This window comes from Sinocyclocheilus grahami, unplaced genomic scaffold (genome assembly GCF_001515645.1).
Source record: "Sinocyclocheilus grahami isolate Dianchi unplaced genomic scaffold, SAMN03320097.WGS_v1.1 scaffold1571.1, whole genome shotgun sequence".
In the NCBI taxonomy this organism is placed as follows: Eukaryota; Metazoa; Chordata; class Actinopteri; order Cypriniformes; family Cyprinidae; genus Sinocyclocheilus; species Sinocyclocheilus grahami.
Window position 1 is genome coordinate 102,875 of NW_015506750.1, and position 7,500 is coordinate 110,374.

Consider the following 7,500-nt stretch of genomic DNA (forward strand, 5'->3'; position numbering starts at 1 on the left):
TATATATATATATATATATATATATATATATATATATATATATATATATATATATATAAATTATTATTATTGTTTTTTTTTATATATATAAAACCATGTCTATATGTTTTTATATCAGTTCTAGTTTTAGTTATTTTAATACATCAAGTTAAACTAAATGAAATTGAGAAATGTTGACTTGGCAACTAGCTGAAATAAATGTAAGTTTTTTTTTAATACTTTATTTTATTCCATTTAATATTTGTTTTATTTCAAGTAACTGAAAGGGATGTTTTCATGTATGTAACTATAATAACCTTAAATTCTGAAGAGACATGATTCCAGATGTGCATCTTGAGACAGAACAATGGCACTGACCAATTTTAAGATATGTTAGAGCAAGTTATTTTCAGTTGAGATAGCTCAAACATGCATTTTAGTCTGGGACTAGCCTGAAGCCTTGTCTGTGAAACCAGGGGTTTAAGTTCTACAGAAGTGTGTGTATGCAGCTCATTCTGCTCTTCTAAAGAGAAAGAGAGAGAGTGTGTGTGTGTGTGTGTGTGTGTGTGTGTGTGTGTGTGTGTGTGTGTGTGTGTGTGTATCCACAGCGGTGCGCTATGGCAAGCTTTATGAGTGGCTTGAGCTCTTATTAGGCTTTGTAGGCAATTTAAGCCTCAATATAATGATTTAAATGGTTTATTAATAAACGTGCGATTAGTCGACTAATGCTTAAAATGAACGACTACTAGTCGACCAGAATTCTTAGTCGAGGGCAGCCCTAATATGTGTGTGTGTGTGTGTGTGTGTGTGTGTGTGTGTATCCAAATACTGTGTATCCACAAGGATAGTAAGACCTGAAATGTTTGACATTGTGGGGACCGGCCTGAGGCCTGAGGTCCTCAAAAAAAAAATAGTAAATGATGTTTATCTGAAAGTGTAACATTGCAAACAGGTTTTCTGTAAGGGTTAGGGTTAGGGTCAGGGGGTAGAAAATATAGTTTGGAAAAGTAATATCAGTCTATGGAAAGTCCCCACAATTCACAGAAACCTAATATATGTGTGTGTGTGTGTGTTTCAGGGCGAAGCCGGACCATCAGTGATTGACATGAGCAGAAACCTTCCGTCCGATCCAGCATCATAAGGGATTCACACTCACGTGTTTCACGCACAGATAGTACAACTTTACATTTTGCCGTTTCGCTTCATTGATTAAAGCTCTTCTTTCACATTCCCCGCTCGTTCCTAAACGCCGTCAGAAGCGATAAACTCATCCCGTCCTCGCGTGTTTCTCGTCCGTGTTAAAGGGAAATCATCTGGAGGAGCATTGGGTCTGACACCAGCGCCGCATCAGGACAGATGCTCGGACCTAATGGAAAGTGAGTAGCTTAAGAAAGCAGCGGCGAAGCGTCAGCGGTGCTCTCTTTTCCCACCCGCTACGTCCCGGCCTAATTAATGCCTGCCCAAGAACTAACTCGTCTGCCGGCTCCGCAGAAATCCAATAACTTCAGCCAGCAATTTATGTGGAACACCAGCGAAGCTCCAGCAAACTCCAAATGGTGCATTCAACTCCACTGCATTTTGAAATCCTATTTGTTTTTTATAAATTGTCAGGTAATTTGAATATTGCATATATTGGAATTTGAAATGTGTCAAAATAATCAGAGGCCTTACTGCAAACATGTTGTGCCTGTCTTTTATTACATATAGAAATAAAAATGGTTTTCACTCCTAGAAGTTTCCGTGACTCCGTGACTTTATCACTCGCTGCATGTAAGGTTTTTCAGATTAAATACACTACCGGCCATTTTATAGTTTTTACGTCTCTTCTGCTCACTAAGGCTGCATTTATTTGATCAAAATACCGTAAAAAAAGTAAAATATTTGTACAATTTAAAACGGTTGTTTTCTCTGTGAATCTCTGTTAAGCTGTAATTTATTTCTGAGTTCAAAGCTGTATTTTCAGCATCATTACTGCAGTCTTCAGTGCCACATGATCTTGCTATATAATATGCTGATTTGCTGCTCGAGAAACATTTCTGATTATTACCAATGTTGAAAACAGTCGTGCTGCACAATATTTTTATGGAAACTGTGATACATTTTATTTTTCAGGATTCACAGATGAACAAAGTTCAAAAGAGCAGCATTTATTTGAAATAGAGATCTTTTGTAACATTATAAATGTGTTTACTCTCACTTTTGATCAATATAATGCATCCTTGCTGAATAAAAGCTTTCTTACCCCATATATACACAGACTATAGACAGAAGTTTCTCAGACCTTATTGTGCTCATGAATTGAAAACCCCCGTTCTAAACCCCAGAGGAGAGTCGGCAGGGATTAGTCTTCAGGGTTTTGACGTCACGACTGCAGCTCGGCTCTCTGTTAGATGATAGATTAGTGGAAACAACCCTGCAGAAGACTTCCATGCTTCTTCTGTAATTTCTTTACCTCCCAGCCAGAGCAAATGTCAGTGGATTAAAGAGAAAGAAAAGCGTTCTCCGGTAGTTCTGCTTGTAACGTCTGTGGGTCAAGGGCAACATAAAGCCTGTCCTTATCAGTATCACTGTAATACATGTAAAACAGCTGGAAAACTCAGTCTGGCCATGGATTTCAGAGTCAGCTCAACTTGAAGACAACTTGTTTGTTTATTTCGAGAAGCTAATGTCCAGAGATGCTTCAGACTCGGCTCTTATTTCCATTTGCATTTTGAAGAATCACTTTGGAGACGAGAAGACCTGATGTCAAAGTGACATTTTTGAGGGCAGCAATTTCAAGAATAAGAGATGTAATAATTTCAGCCTATGATAAGCCTCAAATTAGCTCCGTTTTTTTGTACCATATATTATTATATGATTATTTTTATTTGTGCAGTTGCATTGTGAGACTCAATCAAAAATGTTTAATATAATAATAATTTAACATTGTTTATCTTACTGTTTATTTTTATATTATTTTAATTGTAATATTTTTGAATTAATAGTGATAATGAAATTAAATAATTTTTAAAATATTTAATATTTAATAATAATAATAATAAAGGCAATAAAATAGCATTGTTTTTTATTATTTTAATAATAATAATAATAATGCAATAAAAAATAACAATTAACCATTGCTCCTGACCCATATATAATTATTTTTCAATTGGAACATTTAACGCTCGAGGCACCAAAAGCACTTCTCACTTTTTCATAACCCTTTTTTAGTATGAAAAAAGCAAATAATCAATAAAACAAGCTGAGTAAGGTGTGTAAGGCTGAACTGAAAAAGCAGCACATGAGCTGCTTTATGAGATGCACTATGTTTAAAAACAGCATCTGAACTCCTGGCAGTCTAACCTCTCTTAAGGTAAAGAGTTCGGTCTCCCAGAGACGTGCTTCTTCTGTAATGCTTACGGAGATGCAGCGCTCTTCAGGATCATCCTGTGCACTGAGGCTAATGCTGAATTGCCACTTTCATGAACCATAACACTTACAAACATCTCTCTATTAACTAGGCGGCCTTTGGCAGAGTGCTGCCATATCAGAGACGTCCGCAGTGTTAAATCTGAGCTTGATATTACAAATGTCTTGACATTACAAGGATAAAAGTTCTGCATGAAATCCAAAGCATATCTAACCTACTTTGGATTATTTTGTGATATTTTGGCGGCTTGTGCATTTAATATTTATGTTGGTGCAGCAGCTTTTAGTCATGCAAATTGCAAAAATAGTTCTGTATCTGGTTTATGGTGTCAAGTATTGCAGTGTGAAATCAAACCTTCGAACAAATCAGATTTACTTGATGATATTTGATCTGAATTTGCATTGTCAGCTATGAGCATGATGCAGTTGAATTGATTTTTCCATTCTAGATCTTATCATTTGGAAATACAACTTGCACATGCAATATGTTGACATTATTAATACATGTATATTAATAAATGCATTGAGAACTGCAGCAAATGCAGAGCAAACGAATCCAGCCGATCAGTGCAAGAACGAGACGCCGACGGCGAACACTAGCGGCGTGTGTGCATTGCTTTTGGCAGTTTGTGTTAATGGAAAAATCTGTTTTTCATACTAATTAGCTTTTGCTTTATATTCGCTTGTAATCCCAAAGAGAATATGACAAAATACACAGATTCAAGATTCATTAACGGCCTTCTGTAACTCTTGAATTCAGAAACATTTCAAATTTGCTCTTTCTTTGTACCCGACTGACTAAAGAAGTAAAGCAACACAAAACATTGTGCATGTGCATTATATTTCAATAAAAATGAATAAATATGGCACTGTGTGTTGTTAGCATGCAGGGTTTTCAATCAACAGCTATCAGTCAGAATTCATATTCATGCATAAACAGAAAGCGAAGAGAAGAGAGGAAGATGACGTTTGCTTGTGCTTTATTTTCAGCAGCGCTTGAGCAGTCCGGCTCTAATTAAAGCGTTCCGGTCCACGGCAGACAAGATGGAAACCAGAGGCTATTTCATTTCCTCTGGTCTTTTTAGACTGTGACTACAGCTGTTTACAATGGGCAAGAAAATAAAATCACAATAACAACAGCAGCGGCGGCGGCGGCGTCTGAAGGAGGGTTATACCTCAGACGAGATACTGTGGATCTGTGTGTGATCCCATCCTACAGACAGACATAATGAGGCAGGAATGGCATGAGGATGAGCAAATAATGACAGCATTTCCATCTTGAACTTTTATGTTAAGACTGGTGGAACCAAACGAGGAAAAATCAGTGTCACTGGTCTGAAATCAGCGTGTGGGATTTTCTACGTCTGCCGTGGAAAATAAACGTTTTGAAAAGCATCAGAGAAAACATTGTGAGATGCCAAGAATTCTGGATTAGAAATTTGCAATAATTTTTAGCTCCAGTTCCAGCTGCTGCTTTCTGGATGTCTGTTTACTCATAAAAACGGCATTATAAAATATGCAATATGTCTTCTTCCAGAAATGAACAGTAGCCGAGATCAACTAGATCACGTGGACTATTGTAACATCAGAAGCAAAAGTAGCTTGTGTGCGTAATCACACAGCAAAACTGTACATCGCGTTGATTTCATACGGATTACTTTACCGCAGAATATTTGTTTCCGATAAGACATACTTCGTTTAAACGTAGACATGTCAAGCTTTCTATAGATGTATTTCTCATGTCTGTGTGTGAAGTATTCTCTGAGTTCCAGTTCATTTCAGTGACGCGTTTCTAAAAGCAGTTCACGGAGACAGAGAAGACGGAGCGCACCCTGTTTGTTTTCTTTATTTTACAAAAGCACGGAGTTCTGTTGTTATTGTGAAGTGTACACAAATAAAAGTATACACTTAACCGTTTCGAAATGATTTATAACACTTATTTGTGTGACCAAAATCGATTTAAATATAGTAACATCCGCAATCATTTTGGCTCCAGTTCCACCTGGGTGCCTGTTTACTCGTGAGAAAGGTACATTATTTAAAGACAAAGTTCATCAAAAAATGAGGAATATTAAAATCTTCACCTATGCTGGAGCTGAACTAACAGGAATTAACAGGCGAGAACCAAATGTTCAACTTTTGTAGAACTTTCCAGGTTGGATAAGAAGAACAATGACTATCTGTGCTCCACACAATATTGTATGAATTCATATGAAAGTCATAGTATGATATTGTATGGCGTTTGTTTGTCTGGTTTACAGTGCCCAATCACTTTCAATATATGGACAAGCATGGCATTCATTTCTCTTTCTGAGGAAGGTCGTATGAGTTTGGATCAACATAAGGCTGAGTAAATGACAACAATATTTCTATTTTGGGTTGAACTGTTGCTTTAAACGAGTAAACATGAATCTGGCCTTACAAACGTGAGCAGCCGAATTCATGATGGAAGAGCAGTGAATTTACCCCATGGTTTCATCTCCACTCGCTGGCCCTTCACACAGCCATTCCTCCTTTCTGCCCCAATCACAATATCCTATTGCACCATTATACGTGACTAAATATCTGCCTATAATAGGGCCCGATATTGGGTTGTGGTAATTAAAAGATAATAGTGAGCCGATTTGAGCTTTACGAATAAAGATGTGATATCTCAGCAGCACGTCTCATATAAACCCAGGGTGTATTTTGGTACCGCCACCGTTTCTTGGGTTTCTTTACACCTCGGGTCAGGCGACACTGATTTATGCCATTCTCACGAGGCAGTCGTAAACGAGGCCGATGATACAGTGACAATAATTGAATCAGTTCAGTGAATCTATTAAGTAGGATGTCAGATGTAAAAGCGTCCTCCAAATCCTCCAACCGCAGTGAAAGATAAATAAATAACATATACGTAGCAACGTAGCAAGTCATGTAGCGTTTTTACAATCGACAAATGAAACGTGACAGGTAATCACGCAGCTTCTGAGTCCAGTCGAGCGAAAGCTTATTAATATCACAGTTTGACCACAGATGATTGGTCTCATTACCCAACATGCCACACCTCGAATGAGAAATGATTCGGGTTTGGGAATGCCATTGGTTGTGTTGGGATTTCTCTGTGGAATTACAGTGTTGAGATTATCCATGCTTTGTGTTCTCTGAAGATTAATGATCGGACAGTTTTAAGTGAGATATCCAGTGCAGTTGTTGTAGAGACAACAGAGCTAGATCAATGAGCACCTCATGATGAAATACCAACTATTTTACACCAAATTTGGGTTAAAACTGCACGAAACAGCGACTTGCACTCTGAAATGTCATCAACAAGCTTATATTTTAATAAATATTTAGCCTGTACTTTTTTTTTCTCACAATTCTTTGCAAGTGATAGAAAACATGCGGTAACACTTTACTATAGAGACCAATTCTCACTATTAACTAGTAGCTTATTAGCATGCCTATTATTAACATATTGGCTGTTTATTAAAGCACATATTCTGCACGATCATATTCTACACTCCTAATCCTATCCAATACATAAACTACCTTAACTATTAATAAGCAGCAAATTAGAAGTTCATAGTAAAAAGTCATAGTTAATGGTTTGTTAATAGCGAGAATTGGACTTTAAAATAAAGTGTGACCAAACTAGACGAGCTATATATAACTTATTGTACATACATTATATATACAGTAGTTTTTGTTAAGTTCAAATATTTGAGGTCAGTAAAATCGAGCAAGGATGCATTCATTGATCAAAAGTCTGTAACAATGAGTAAATGCTGTTCTTTTAAACTTTCTGTTCATCTGTGAATCCTGAAAAATAAAATGCATCACGGTTTCCACAAAAATATTGTGCAGCACGACTGTTCGCAACATTGAGAATAATCAGAAATGTTTCTAATAATCATTAGAATGATTTCTGAAGATCATGTGACACTGAAGACTGGAGGAATGATGCTGAAAATACAGCTGCGCATCACAGAAATACATTACAGTTTAACAGAGATTCACAGAGAAAACAGCTATTTTAAATTATAATAATATTTCACAATTTTACAGTACTTTTGATCAAATAAATGCAACCTTGCTGAGCAGAAGAGACTTTCTTTAACCAAACTTTTGAAT

At 36.8% G+C, this 7,500-nt stretch overlaps 1 protein-coding gene across 1 annotated transcript in view; it reads left to right on the forward strand.

Annotated features, from left to right (window-relative positions):
• The window catches only part of LOC107571249 (CD276 antigen homolog), a gene marked incomplete at its 5' end in the record, with an annotated part of 104,092 nt that extends 102,397 nt beyond the window's left edge, over positions 1-1,695 (forward strand). Inside the window, one exon of the mRNA XM_016257566.1 lies at positions 1,058-1,695. The remainder of the gene's footprint in view (positions 1-1,057) is intronic.
• Positions 1,696-7,500: the final 5,805 nt, after the last annotated feature.